The following is a 15930-nucleotide window of genomic DNA, read 5'->3' on the forward strand; positions in this document are numbered from 1 at the left end:
TCTGAGGGTGCTACGTCACCCTAAAGTGACGGTAGGCGGCGCTAGGGGGTTCACGGCCGCCCCTAGCCCCCGCTCCCTCACAAGTGTAATAGCACTGTTTTTGCCATGATGTTGTAAAGTGCAGTCAGTCAGTATACTGCACATTAACCATCTCATGTAGATACACCCAGACATGGCAAAACTAATGTCAAAAGAGTCTACAGATAATTAATGTGTGCTAAATAGTGAGGGAGAGAGCTAGTGGAGGGATGCAAAGAGACATGATATATTTACAGCAGCAAGCTAGGAAGAGAATCCTAACAGCCATATTTTGAACATACTTGAGAAAGGCAAAGTGGATGGTTTGAAGGCCTGATAAAATGCAATTACAGTTGTTGAAGTCTAAAATGATGACAATCTGAAAAAAACCCTGGGCATTACAGAAAAGGTAGAAGCTTAATGAAATTGTGTAGGTAGTAGTGGGAAGGCAAGGTCTGAGAAAGAGAGAGCTGTATAAAAAAACCAAAACAGAATGTGGCTCTAAGTGACAGGGAAGATGGTAGTCTTAAAGGGTTGATGGAAATTTGAGGGAAGAGGAATGCCTTGGAGCAAGTCTAAAAACTCAGGTTATGGGTAAGACTGGTAAGGTTGATTGGGAATCACCTGACACAACAGTTCTATGTAGAACATTAATATGTTTGGCAACAAAGGGGGAGAGGGAGTGAGACAGTATTTTTGGAGGGTCATGTGGGTTTAAGGACAGATCTTGTGATGATCTGTCCCTCAGCAACTTTGCAGATGACACCAGTCTGGGAAGAATAGTAGATATGCTGGAGGGTAGGATTAAGAGAGACCATGACAAATTGGAGGACTGGATCAAAAGAAACTGTATGAGGTTCAATAAGGACAAGTGCAAAGTTCTGCTTTGGGACAATTAGGGACAGAAGTTACAGATAAACTAGTTTAAGTGATTAGAAACTGGTTTAAACCTGTAACAGAACAGAAGTTCAGTGCACATAAACTGGTTTCAAAATGGTCAAAACTGGTTTTGAATGTAGTATCAGACTTACCTAATTTAGGTCAAGCTAGTTTATGGAACTTCTGTCCCAGACCCCTTCCTGGTTCAAGTTAAATCACAGTCCCCCAGCATGCTTTGCAGCCCCAGACTGTGCTATCTGCTTGAGCAGAGCACGGTTGGTTTCCCCCCCCCTCCCCATCCCTACCTGGAGCAGTGGTGGCTGGTTGACAAGGGGGTGGGGGTGGGAAACCTGGCTGGCACAGCCTGGTTGGGATACAGCAGCCCCTGCCAGACTTTTCCCCGCTGGAGTAGAGGGGGTGAGGGGTGTGGCCCAGCAGGATCAGGGGTCAGGAGGGGGTTTGAACTCCCCTGTATCCGCTCTCTCCCATAGGCACAGAGACCCCAAGTGGGGTCTACCTGGCTTTCCACCTTGCTGGCCATTTGCAGTGCTGCCCTGGGAAGAGTTTCAGGCTCCTGCCTAGACTGGCTCTCGCCATGCCACCTGCTGCATGAGTGGCCAGCAGCAGGGAAAGCCAGGCAGACCCCTGGTGGGGTCCCTGTGCCTGTGGGAGAGAGGGGAGACAGGGGAGTTAATCCCTCTTCCTCCCCCCACCTTCACCCGAGGTGCTGTCCTGGCCAGAAGCTGGCCATGGCCATACCCCCACCACAAGTCAGCTTCCTTCCAGCCTTGTGGCTGCTGCTGAAGGGAAGGGAGGGCTCACTCTAGTGTCCCCAGCTTCTAGCCTGAGCCACTGCAGCCATGTGGGTGCATTTCTGGAATCAAAAATGAATGTCTATTCATTTGCAAATTGGTCCAATCTATGCAGGTTAGACTAACCTGAAAAGATTGAATCAATTCAGGCATGGATTTTTTGAATGTCTGTACTTAGTCATTAGGCTCAATAAGGTCAAGTGCAAAGTCTTGCACTTAGGACAGGACAATCCCAAGCATCAGTACAGACTGGGGACTGACTGGCTAAGAAGCAGCTCTGCAGAAAAGGTCCTGGAGGTTACAGTGGACAATAAGCTGAATACAAGCCAACAGCATGCCTTTGCTGCAAAGAAGGCTTGTGGCATACCGGGTGGCATTAGTAGGAATGTTGCCAGGAGATAGAGGAAAGTGATTATTCCCCTGTATTTGGCACTGGTGAGGCCAAATCTGGAGTACTGTGTCTAGATTTGGGCCCTTCTCTCCAGAAAGGGTGTGGAGAAATTAGAGAGGGTCCAGAGCAGGACATCAAAATGTGTTTGAGAACTGGGGCACAAAACTTCTGAGGAAAGGCTGAGGGAACTGGGCTTATCCAGTCTGGAGAAGATAACACTGAGGAGGGGATTTAATAGCAGCCGTCAACTACCTGAAGGGTGGTTCCAAAGAGGATGGACCTGGACTGTTCTCACTGGTGGCAGATGACAGAACAAGGAGCAATGGTCTCAAGTTGCACTAAGGGAAGTTTAGATATTAGGAAAAACTTCTTCAGGAGGAGGGTAGTAACGTATTAGACTAGGTTACCCATAGAGGTTGTGGAATCTTTATCCTTAGATGTTTTTAAGGTACAGCTAGACAAAGTCTTGGACAAAGGATCTAGCTGGGGACAGTCCTGCTTCAAGCAGAGGGTTGGACTTGCTGACCTTCTGAGGTCTCTTCCAGCCCTAATATTCTATGATCCTATGATGGAGACTATTAGAGCATACTTGGATAGAGGAAGAGAGAAGTTGACAAGAACGGTAAAGGAGGCTCAGGACTGTAAACAAGCGGCACCTGCCTTTGAATTATTTACCAGCATCTTACAGGTTTGTAAGACGGATATATACCCACGAACATGCTATATGGTGAACTATTAGAGGGAATAAGAATAACAGGACACCCCACGCTTCGCTATAAAGACAAATGCAAGTGAGATATGAAGGCATTTGGAATTGATCCTGGCCAATGGGAAACCTTGGCAAGTGTCATCATCTCCACCAAGGCGTTAAAATCCATGAGAGGAATTGGCTCCAAGAGCTTGAAGAGAAAAAGAGTCCATAGGAAGCAAGCAGCTTCTTAACCACCCAACTGTGACACATACTTGCAACCACTGCCACAGATCATGTAAATCTCAGATTGAACTATTCAGTCACATGAGATGCTGCAAACTATCTATACCATAACCTACAAAATCCACTGTCTCTCTCAGACTAAAGGATGCCATTGTTGTTGTTGTTGCTACAGGTTTGCATTGACATGGCAGACAGACAAACATTAGGACATCATAAAATTCAAAGGCAAATGAAGGCTTCTCTCTCAGTATTTGCTTCTTAGTCATTTTAATTCCTTTCCATTCCTATGTCCAAATTAAGGACATCCCATCCACAACTGAGAAGAAAGGATGTGATTGTTAATTTGAACATATATTTAGGTAGATAAAATTATCTAAGAAACCTGGGTACTTCCTGTAAGGTTAGCCACACATGACCAAAAAGATAATTAAAAAGATTAAGTGAATGTATTGAGGGAAGAAATAGCTAGAGAAAGGTTTTTAGGATGGCAAGATATAATTTTAGACTAAAAAAAGTGAATACTTTAATTGTTTTTGAGTCAGTATACATTACAGGTAGTAGCTTTGCAGTGAGCTTTGAAGGTAAAGGAGAAATAGGCCATTTCTGAGCACTTTTGAAAAACTGCTTTATACCATTATTTTCATGTCAGGTAACATGGATTTTTTTTTTTTTTACTTCACCTCCAATAAACTTTCCCCCCCAAATTATATGAAAACTGCATTTAGTATTAAAATTGTTTTTGGTTTTAATAAATATTCAGTCATTTTGTATACTGCTCAGTGAGTTTTTGGCAAAGACATGATGCATTCATCTTTCTAATAAGGCTCTGTTTTGTCCTCACTGAAACAGCAGTTGCCTGTTGGGGATACTAATAAATTCAATTATGCTCATATCATAGTTTTAGCTGGATATTCAGATAAATGTTATTTTTATCACGTTCAGTTAAAAAAGGCTTAAGTACTTGTGATTTGGATTTTGTAGATTATAACAACACAAACTATTGGCTGTAATGGAAAACACGCTGTGATAACCCGGAGTTGAATTGTTTTGAAAGTTGCCTAAACATCTGAAGTAACCTGGGGACAGCCTGAAGTTAAATGGTTTGTCTCAAACATTGTAAGCAAGCACATTACCGCAAATGCTGACTCTGTGGTAACAAGTGCTGGGGGAGGTGGGAAGCAATGCAGGTCCTGCGTAGGTGGGTCAGTGCACTGTACCAGCTTCCTTAAGCTGCAGCTTGTGTAAAGTTGGTTGTTTGCTAATCTGAGCATGCGCCAAACAAAGGTCACATTTCGGTCAACTCAGCTACCATTAGAAACCCCCAATGAGCCCACTGACTCAAATGGGGAAGTTTCTAGAACTCTGAACTGTGCAAGTCCGAGTGACAACAGCCAGAGGCGGAACCACCATGAGGGAAGAAGATAAAAGGCGGACAGAAAAACGCGCGCTCGTCAACCCATCACCCACGGATCAAGATAGAAGCGCCAGCGACGGAGACACGTGCTGACAATGCAGGATCATGGGGTGGTGATATCTCTCTCTCTATTTCTCTCTCTCTCTATTTTTTCTCTCTCTCTCTCTCAAGTTTTCCTTGCTTCTCCTTGCCTCATGCGAATGTTTCTAGTAATGAGTTTTGACCAAGGGTTTTAATGTTGTTATTGAGTTAGCCAAAATAAAACAGTGAATTGTTCACTTTGAGAGTGTTGCCTAACCACGCCGCACAGAGGATTACAAAAGTACCTCCCCCTTCACCCCACCAAGCGGGACGGGACACACGCTGCTTAAAATATTAGGATATTTTCATATAATAAGATCTGTTTAGCCAAACATATGCAGATGATTTAAAAATGGAAATGGGCTTTAATTAAGAAGAAACAACTGCATTTTTCTAACATCCTCCATGAAGACATCCAGCAAAATCAAGTATATACTTTTACACTGAAAGTCAATGAACTACAGCTCTGTTGCAATCACTTAATTTATCAACTGAATTTTAAACACATTATTTTCATAGTTTACAGGAGATATAGGCCCAAAGGCAATCCTTAAATGTATTTGGGCTTTTAGCTCCCATTTGTCTGTATTGAAGCTGATAAAAAATGCTTATTGAAGTAGTGATTTGACCTAACTCTTCCACATTTCAGATGAGATCCCTAAAAACAAGGGTATTGTCAGCCATTTTATGTCTCTGATGTCTAAAATGCAGGGAGGGATAGATCAGGTTGCCATTGCATGCTTTGCACTCACTGCTCTGCAATTCAACCCACTGTCAATAAGCACTCTCCTTTGCACTTTGTCTCCACTCTCCTGCCGTGACCCTATGACTCCCTGCTGCTGAAACAATAAGACAGGAGGCCCCCCATTCTGACCCTTTCTGTGCATCTCTTAGTTCTGGTGTGGGCCACACAGGAGGACTGTCATTGACAGCTTGCTCCATTCTCCCAATGTCCCGGGGGATGGGAAGGGGAAATGGAGGGAGAACGGAGCAATGTGACATGCTATGGAGGACTGAGCCGTCCCCTGTCCTGCTTTGTAGCGTGTAAACATGGAATAGGAACCTTTTCATTTTGAAGCTGTTTTGAATAGTAGGTTTACTACAGTATTATTCTGGGAGAGCCTCGACCATTTCTGGAGCTCTTCAGAGGGTGTGTACATCTGTCTGATCACCTTTTGAAGTACTTCAAAGGCATTTCAAATGTTATGTCTGTTCACACCCTGCAAGAGACTCCTCTTATGCTAAAATAGATGTCCCCGAATGAAATGAATCAGCTGTGCTGCAATGTGTTGCAATATAGCTGATCTACCTCATCGGGTGAAACACATGTTGCCCCTTCTCCTGCCCTTGATGGTGCAGGACAGAGGACTATGTGAATTCCCCACTTTCCCCATGCAGCCAGACCTGGGGCACGGGTCTGATTGACTGGGGAAAGTGAAGAGGCACTCTGAAATCACTCATGGTGCCTCTTGGTAAGCAGGGAAAACCGGGACATGTCCCCGATGCTTGCCCCCAGAGCACCAACCTGGGCTGGCAAGAGAGTGCAAGCAGGTCAGGCTGCTTGTACTCTCCCACCACAGAGGTGATAGACATCCACTGCAATAAAGCACCGAAGTCTATTACCATCTTCTGTTGCACCACTGACTTTGCTTTCATGTGGCGCAACAAAGGGTTGCGATGGCTATTTGCTCAGCATTTGTGCTCTCATAAAGAATTTATGGTAGCACAAATGACACATCAGGTGACATCCGTTTCCACCCTTAAAGTACCCTTAAGTATGGTTGTTATGCACTTTCCTTGCAGATAAGATCAGAGGGTGTGTTCCCACGAATTCCCCCAGGAACAAACAGCACAATATCTGCCACTGCTGCTTGTCCTTGGGAAACGCTCGTGCACGCATGCTTTGGAGTGCCGCACTTTGCCTCAGGTGGTGTAGTGAAGGCTGGGGCCTGCACCTGGGCAGGCTGCACTGGCATTACCTGGGGTCCTGATGGCCTCTGGGGGCTGCAGCCACGGCAATCCAGCAGCACAAAGCCCGGCCAGCAGCCAGAGTGTGGCTGTGGCCAGCCAGGCTGTGGTTTCCAGCGGTGCAAGCTGCCACCACATGCACCACCCTGCTTTTTTTGACACTGGGATCAAACATCCCCACCTCCCTCCCCCTGCAAATTAGCAGTGTGGGGAACTCCTGCATGTACAGTGTGTGCAGCGCCACAGTCAAGTCTGTGGCACCACATACCTTATGTCCATGCTTGTCTGGACATGCCCAATGAGTTCAAATTTCTGTTCAAATCAGGTGAAAATGGGATTTGAAAACTGATTTCTAGGGATGGATCTAGGAGTATATGTTTGCACCTCTCTTCAATTATTCCTCCTCTCCAACCATCAATGGGAGCTGAGGGCTCAATTTAACCTGCCTGGCCCCAATTTGTAAGCGAGGGGAGGGGGTGGGCAATGAAACTCAGAGAATACAATATCTGCAAAAGTTCTTGGTTGCTTATGTTATTAAATGAGATATTTAGGATAACTGAATAAGACTCAAGAGGTTTCTGTTTTCCGTCACCCAACGACAACTTTTAAATGACATAAAAATAGTCTCCAAAATGCAGTATTTCAGGTGCCACACTGCTACCCTGCCCTGCCTTCTGCCTGACTTTAAGCTAGCTCAGCTAACTTACCTCCTCTTCCTCCAAGATGTTGAAATGGCTGAGGGAAAGCATCTGAAAGAAAGACTCATGTCTGCAGGCCTATTGCCCTTTGGCTCTATTGAAAATCCCACCTGCAGTGACTGAAGTTGAATGAAATGATATAGAAAATATAAAACACTTGAAGAAATTTGAAAGACCAAGGAAATATCTGAAAAGCATAACAGAAAAAAGAAAAAGGAAAAACATCAAATACAATAAACGTGACAGAATTTTGTGGTCTTCTGTCCCAATTATTTTAAGCATGCCACAGATTGTTGAGGAGGTTGTGCTGATTGAAAAAAATGTAACCTTGGCAAACATGATGCTGAAGTTTTATATTTTTGTTGGGCTCACTTCCTCAAATTCTAAGAGTCTATAAAGATTCCTTTGTGCCAGAGCACATGGCAACAACAACACAAAGAAAGAAACCTGTAAATTATGTATTAGATATTATCATGTAAAATAGAACACTCATTCAGTTTCCTTTGACTGTGGTATTCAATTTGAATAAAAAAACCCTGCCTAATAAGGAGCCAAGTGGTTATCTACCAGCCTTTGTAACTGTTGAACTGATTCTATCTAATGCAGAGCCAGATTGTCAAAATTATCAGCACACATAATTGACACAATATTTTCTAAGTGTCACGCACTTTTGAAAATATGACCTTGTTTTAAGGTACACTTTAAGATAGCTCCATCTATATTGCCTACCACTATCTATGTTATCTATGGGTCCCTCTAGAGGGATGCAGGTAAAAGCACCATGAGATCTTATGTATGATCCTCATAATCGCACTTCTTGCCATGGCACAGGTGCATGGCAGGAGGCACAATTGTTGGATTGCAAATCAGATCCTATCATGCCTTACTGCTGGTGCCTGGGATCACAATCCTGGGCTCTCCCTGCACCAGCAAGTAGCAAGCTTCCACAACTGGGAGCCCCCTCAGCTGACGGAGCTGCCAGCCAGGGGGCTGCACCATATGTTCCTGGGATGGGAAGCCTCGTCAGCTGACACGAGCTCCAGCCATGGGGGCACTCCAGACATTCTTGAGGCTGAGAGCCCTGTCATCTTATGGAGCTCGCATCTGCAAGGGAAAATGCTCCTGTGGCTCAGGGTCTGTGTTAGCTGCAAGCTCCCAGGCTCTGGGGTGCACAGGGGCCCGTGTCAACTAATGGGGCTTCCAGCTACAGGGACCCCTAGCAACACCTTCAATTAATGGCATGTAAGGAAAGAGCCACAAAGTCACTGCCCATATATTGTGGAATAACTTTGTGGCTCATTCCTCCTTTTATCATGCCATTAATTGATTGAACATCTGGCTAGATGACAACTTAAGATGTGATTAACTGCTTATTCACATCTTAAGTGTAACAAGTTAATGGGGACTTAGACTATTACGATAGTGTCTAGTATCAAAATGTATTTGAAAACCACTTATTCAGTCCATACAATCATTCGCTAACTCTTCATGCCTCTTAAATGAACAAATTCTTTCAATAAATCTTTCAATTTGCTTTCTCTTCCTCTTTTTCGTGTGTGTGTGTGTGTGTGTGTGTGCGCGCACGCATGCACATATACACACATATGGCCTTGATGAGAATGCAACTGGAGTATTGCATCCAGTTCTGGGCACTGTACTTCAAGAAGGAAGTGAGGAAGCTTGGGAGAGTCCAGAGGAGAGTCACATGCGTGATTAGAGGCCTGGGGACCAAGACGTATGAGGTGAGGCTGAGGAACTTGGGACTGTTCATCCTGGAGAAGAGAAGACTCAGGGGGGACTTGGTTGCAGCCTATATCAGGGGCATATGTCAGGGTTTGGGGGAGCATCTATTCACCAAGGCCTCCCAGGGGAGGACATACAATAATGGGCACAAGCTGATTGAAGATTGCTTCAGGCTAGACATAAACTTATTTATAAGCCAAGTGCTGAGGGTTTGGAACAGGCTCCCCCCAGAACTGATAGTCATCCACTCTGGTAATCTTCAAAAAACATCTTGATGTCCATCTTGCTGGGATCATTTGATCCTGGCAGTCTTTTCTGCCCTCATGCGGGGGTGCTGAACCTGATGATCTGTAAGGTTCCTTCCAGGCCCTAACAACTACGGAACTATGAAACTATACAGTCATACCCGTAAGTTAATCTTGCTGTTATAGTCTAGAAAAAAATGTATTTTTAAATCGCTGGTTATTGGCCACTGGCAGGAAATGACTGTAGCCTCACACAAGCTGTCCCTGGGGAGCATGAAATGAAAGAACAGAGTCGCTAAAAAGCAATTTGGCCCAAGCCTGTTAGGGGATGCAGATAAATGAACACAACCTAAGCATTCATTCTGTCAAATACTACTAAAAAAGCTACAGGAATCAGAGAAGACGATGACTTTTGGTCACATATAGAAGACCTCAATAGCCAATAAAACTACTTAGGGCAAAAACTGGTTGACAGAAAACTGTGATATCCTCTGGAGTCCCAGCATATCAGTATAACCTTGCAAGTAACTTTGACCAATAAGGACAGGAGAAAGCAGGGAAGAGTTTAATGAAAATGTAACACCAAGACATATAACCAAATACTTTTTCTTCTATCTGCCACCTTTGCAGAACTCTGGTGATACAAAAGGAACAGAAAGCCAACATGTCTAACCAGAAGAGAATCCTTTTAGTATGGTAGAGTCCCCAGCTCAATTTAGCTTAGCCAGCTCCTTTGCCACCATCCTCCCACATTAGCTACAAGGGGAGAATGTACACTGGTGTAGGTTGTGAATATGGTACTACTGCATTTTGGCTACTCTTAGTCAGCATACTGACAATCAAGGGGAAGGGCATAAAAAGAAAGCAGTTCCACATTAGAGAACCCTCAAGAATGGTCCAAACCAGTGGTGCTCCACCTCTAGGCTGCAAACCAAATCTAGCCCATGGAGTTTTGTCATCCGGCCTGCAGAGCTCCCCACTGGTCCAGAAATTTGGCAGCGGGGATGGTGGCAGTGTTAATTGCCGTTCCCCTACTGCTGCTGAATTTCTAGACCTGTAGGGAGCCCTGTAGACTGGAAATGTGGCCCTAAATGCTAGATTGGACTGGTGCACAGTAAGGGTGGAAGGCAAGGGTGGACCATGGCCAGAACTGGGTGCATAGCATCAGGTAATCCACAGGGCTTGGGTCTTATACAGTTGGATCCTGTGCATGGGGTCAAGCTGGCACATGGCCAAGTCCAATGTGTGGGGTTGGGTGGCATGCAAAGTTAGACTGATACACAGGTTCACTCCTATTGGTCAAGGGAGATCTGGCCTACAGACTGACCTGTGCCACTTGTCCAGCCCACACACTAGAGGGTTTGGCACCATTGATCCAAACCACCATAATTATCTCTGTTACAGATCATGCTTTATTCAGCCATATCTGGAATACATTAATGGTAACTCATTGGATCGCAGAAAAGTAGCACTGAAAGAGACCATATGAGGTCATTTAGTTGAGGCCTTTTCTCAAGGCAAGATCATCCCTGACTAAATCATCCTAGCCCAGTGTCTGTCTAATCAACTCCTGAAAATGTTAAGGGAGGGAGATACTACAGCCTCTCTACATAGACTGTTCCAATGCTTGACAACTAGGGCTGTGTGAAGTTTCGGTCACTGATTCAATTTGGCAGAGATTCAGTGGCCAAATCTCCGAATCTGAATTGAATCAGGAGACCCTTTAATCTTTCTGAATCAAACTGAAACACTCCAAATTGATTTGGAGAGATTTAATGATTCGAACATAGACACTGCTTTAAATGTTTTTTCTACATACCTCAAGGTTCCAGGCAGCTTGTGAATGCTGAGATGCTGGGGTGGATGAAGCATCCTGCAGGAGCACAGGGGGTGTCTCCCATGCACTTGACAGTGGACCCAGAAGTGGCTTGGAAGTACTTTGGTCCACTTCTGGGTCCGCCACTGAGCTCACAAGGGCCTCCCCCCCGCGCTCTGCACTTCTGTGGAATGTTCCATCCGCTTCACCATCACAGTGCTCATGAGTAGTGCTTGGTACTTTGAGGTATGTAGAAAACACATTTAAAGCTGTGTCTATGGTCAAATCGCTCATTCTTTGAATCAGCATCAAATCTTCAGATTCAGATATGGCTGAATCGAATCAGGACAGTGATCTGAATCAACAAATCGAATCACCGTCCCCCGATTTGGGCTGAATCTGAATCGAATACAGCCCGTTTTGCACACCCCTATAGTCAGAAAGTTCTTCCTAATCTCCAAACTAAATTTCTTCTGCAGTAACTTAAGGCCATTGCTCATAGTCCTGTCCCTTACAGCTACTGAGAACAGTCTATCACCATCCTCACTAAAAGCACTCTTAAGGTATCTGAAGACTGTTATCAAATCCCACCTCAGTCTTCTCTTCTCCAGACTACACCACTCTAGTTCTTATAGCCTTTCCTCAAAGTCATGCATAAGACAAGCCTCTAATTATTTCTATGTTTCTATACTGTAGTCTGAGAGGATCAAGAGACAAACATCTGCTCATTTTAAATTACCATGCCTGTGGGCACATTAGGTTTCTCATACCACAATGAACCCAGTACCTAGCCCATAGGGAATTACTACACTTAATTCATTGTAAATTAGGCTAAAATGCTTCAATGGAAAGTGTCAGGGAACTCCAAACATTATTATTATATTTAGTATTCTATCTATTTCAACTGTTTCTCATGTGGATATTAGCTTGGTATTTAGCTTTGGGTTCTTTTGCTCTCTAATCTCTATTTCTAATTTAATGTATTTTCAATTATTTTTCTACTAGCTTGCATTCTTGTGCAAGTGGCATAACAGCTTATAGCATCACTTTATGGATGACTCCTTTCTGTACTCAGATATTCTGGTGATTGTGAGATTAAAAACAAAACAGCAGTTATCCCCTGTACATTATCTCTTTCCTCTCTTGAACACTTCTAGAAATGGGAGTTTCACCAGATGTGGGATCAGGAAGGAATCCTCTTTCAGGTCAGATTGGCAAGGACATGTGAGGTTTTTGCTCTCCTCTACAGTGTTACGTATGGTCCTTTCCTGAAATTAATTTGAGCATATTTTAACCTAGCAAACTCTCTATCACTGAGAAGCCAAGGAATTGACACAGTGCCCTTAATCTCCCTGTCCTTACTTTTGACACTTGGTGTTTTTTAGTAGGGAGCTTTCTGTCTATGCTGCGCAAGAAGGCCCAAAGCAGATATTCTTGTGGACCCTTTTGGACAAATGCTGCCCATCAAATGCAACATCTACTATTTCCATTAGCATACACTGGTTTCCCATTTTTCCTAAGCAAAGAGCTACAGGCTTGGCTCTGTACACACTGTTTTTAGTTGCATCTTTTTTTATTTATAAGAGTTATTTGCTTATTTAGAAGGGTGCTCCTATATTACTTTGTAACCAGTATTTATGTAGTTTGAGAGACAGTTCAGCAGCTTCCATAAATAACAACTCATGACTTCACCGAATGTCTCTGTCAGACTGCCCTCAGCAATATTGTTTCCTTAAGAAAACTGAAAAAATTTAAATGCCTGTGTTTTCTTTCTTCCCCAAAGATTTCCCATATGATGTTTCACTTTCTTTTATGATAGCCTAAAAAAGTGGAATTCTCATAGAGATAGCACCTTTGCAAACAGTGTAAGTATTTACACAGGATATGATCCTGTTGTATCAAAGAATGACACAAGCATGGCAGGATCCAAATAATACTGCTGACTATGTGCAGGGTACATGGACAACACACTGAAGCTTCAGAAACATGGAAGACAGCAAAAGCTAATAAAGGGTTCACAAATAAGGCCATGATGAAAACCCGAAAAAATAATTGGAACAAGAAATTTTGGGTTGTTGCTCAGAGACTCATGCAATCTCCTTCATTAGGCTGCCTATAATGGCAGGGACAATTAGACAAGAGCTTCCAAAGTGATGTAGTGTCAAGCAGTTACGTAGAAAAGTTGTAGAATCTCCCTCTCCAGAAATTTTCAATGCTGTTTAGTCAGACACTTGGTTGGGATGGTTTAGTCAGGGATAATCCTATGTTGAGCAGAGGGCTGGACTAGATGACCTCATGAGGTCTCTTCCAGTGCTACTTTTCTATGATCCTATGAACTACCATTAATACATTCCAAATATAACTGAATAAAGCAGAATCTGTTTTATGTATACACATACACACCAAAACATTTGGTTCAGACTGAAATATATATAAATGCGCACACACACACACACATTGTGTGTGTGTGTGTGTGTGTGTGTGTGTGTGTGTGTGTACGTACTGTATTTACTTAAATAGGGATTTTCTCCCAAACAAAATGAGGGAAAAAAATCCTTATTTACATTCACATGCAAGGAAACCTCATTAAATTCACTGCCCATCTTTGAACTGCTGGTAAAAGCAGCATGTGCTCAGTAATGAAAGCCAACTATGAAGCTGATTAAATGCAGCCAACACTGACCACGATGATAAACATGGCCCATGTGGGGCAAACATGCTGATGAGGACCTGTGGGTTAGTACAACCTATCGGAACGAGATATACAGTAGTGCCCACTGAGCGCAGACCCCCTTAGTGCTGACTCTTTTTCAAGTCATGGTGAACGACTACACTGAATACATGTCAACTTCCTCTTCCCTCTCACAGCTGAGCTCTACCTTTCTTTTCCATTTCCAAGTATTCCTATTCACCAGCCTTAAATATCTGGAAAACATCACCAAACAGGGCCCCAACAGTTCATCCAGAATCTCTCTGCCACCCCCTCTCTCAACCTGGCACATATGATTTGTGTGGCCTCGCCCTCCATGAGGTGAAGCTGGACCAGTTTGCCCTAGGCCTCATCTGCATATAAATTTTTGGAGGATCCCAAGACTTGTGACAAGAATACCCAGTTCCAGTCATGAGTTGGGGGGGAGGCTAATTAGCACATGGATCCTTTGGGGCAGGAGGGTGGGAGGAGTATCTGCGGAAGATAAGTATACTGAGCAGTGCTGAGCTGTGAGGTCCTCATAGCTTGAAATCCTGTTGACTCTGCTGGGGCCCAGCCGAATAAACTATATGTAAATTATGAGCCCTTTTGGCTTTGGACTAACTCTTGCATAGTTTGTACTGTATATAAGCAGGTACAAAAGTGCTATTTAAAAGCATATTTATGGATTACCTGTGCTAAAACTTGCAGAAGTTCCAAAAAAAGGTAAAATGCATCTATTCTGGATGAACTATAGGCTGCTGTACAGGAAGGATAGGACAGGGAGGAAAGGTTGGGGCATGGCGCTCTACATTAAGGAGGAATACACATCCTCGTCAATTAGCAAGGAGTCAGAGGAAGGGCACTCTGAAGTGTTCTGGGTTAAATACAAGGCAGTCAAGGGGAAAGAGACATAATGGTGGGGGTCTACTACAGACCACGCAACCAAGGGAAAGAGCTTGACCAGGAATTCTTAAGTCAGCTCACAGATGTAGTTAGGTCAAAGGACGTGGTCATCATGGGTGACCTGAACTTTCCAGACATCTGCTGGGAAGAGCAGTCAGCCAGGCCTGACCGCTCACATAGGTTCCTAGCCAGAATGTAGGACCTCCATCTAACCCAGGAGGTGCACAGCCCCACCAGGGGAGACACCTTGTTGGAGCTGGTGCTGGCCACCAGTGACGACCTGGTGTGGGGGCTGAGGGTGCTTGAACACCTGGGCGACAGAGATCATCACCTGCTGGAATTAACAATCCAGCACAAGGAGGCAAAGGCCTACAGCAAGGCAGCAGCCCTAGATTTTAGGACAGTGGACTTCAATGAGCTCAGGAGAATAGTCGGGGAAGCACTGAGGTCCCAGAGGGGAGGGGAGACAGGTGCCCAAGAAGAGTGGTTGCTCCTTAAGGAGATGATCCTCCAAGCCCAAAGGTAGGTAATACCAACACAGATCAAAAGGAGCAGGAGGACACAAAAGACCCCATGGCTCACCAAAAGCATCTGGGAATGTCTCCTAGCTAAAAGGGAGGCGCACACCCAATGGAAGGGAGGGGCCATCACCACGGAGGATCATACTGTGGTTGCTTGGGAATGCAGGGGGGCAGTCAGGAAGGCCAAGGCAGAGATGGAACTGGGACTAGCTTCCCAGATCAAGGACAACAAGAAGTCCTTTTTTAAATACATAGGGGGCCAAAAGAAGGTTCCGGGTATTGCGGGGCCCCTGCAAGACAAGCTAGGAAATTTGGTTGTCGCACCAGACTACAAAGCTAACTTATTTAATGACTTCTTTGCCTCCATTTTCCTGAGCAGGGACCAGAACAGCCACCCCCCCCAGGACCACCTTAGACCTCAGGGGAGGTACACCTAAGCCAAGGGTTAGTGAGGAACTAGTTAGGGAACTTCTAGAGGGACTGCATGTATTCAAATCAGCTGGTCTGGGCGATCTCCATCCTAGAGTGCTGAGGAAATTAGCTGGAGGTCATTGCGGGACCCCTGGCATGGCTTTATGAGCACTCGTGGTGCTCTGGTGTGGTGCCAAAGGACTGGAAGAGGGCCAATGTTGTTCCCATCTTCAAAAAGGGGAAGAAGGAGGACCCAGGAAACTATAGGCCAGTTAGTCTTACCTCAATCCTGGGTAAGCTTTTTGAGATAATTATTTTGGCACATAACCACGAGGGACCAGCAGGGGAGATTATGCTTAGGGGCAACCAACACAGGTTCATTAGAGGCAGGTCCTGTCAGACCA

At 44.5% G+C, this 15930-nt stretch overlaps 1 protein-coding gene across 1 annotated transcript in view; it reads right to left on the bottom strand.

Annotated features, from left to right (window-relative positions):
• GABBR2 (gamma-aminobutyric acid type B receptor subunit 2) overlaps nucleotides 1-15930 on the bottom strand; it is a 1005856-nt gene that overhangs the window by 270097 nt on the left and 719829 nt on the right. The gene's annotated exons all lie outside the window — the stretch shown is intronic.

Source organism: Crocodylus porosus, unplaced genomic scaffold (genome assembly GCF_001723895.1).
Source record: "Crocodylus porosus isolate Cpor-Errol unplaced genomic scaffold, CroPor_comp1, whole genome shotgun sequence".
NCBI classification, from domain to species: domain Eukaryota; kingdom Metazoa; phylum Chordata; order Crocodylia; family Crocodylidae; genus Crocodylus; species Crocodylus porosus.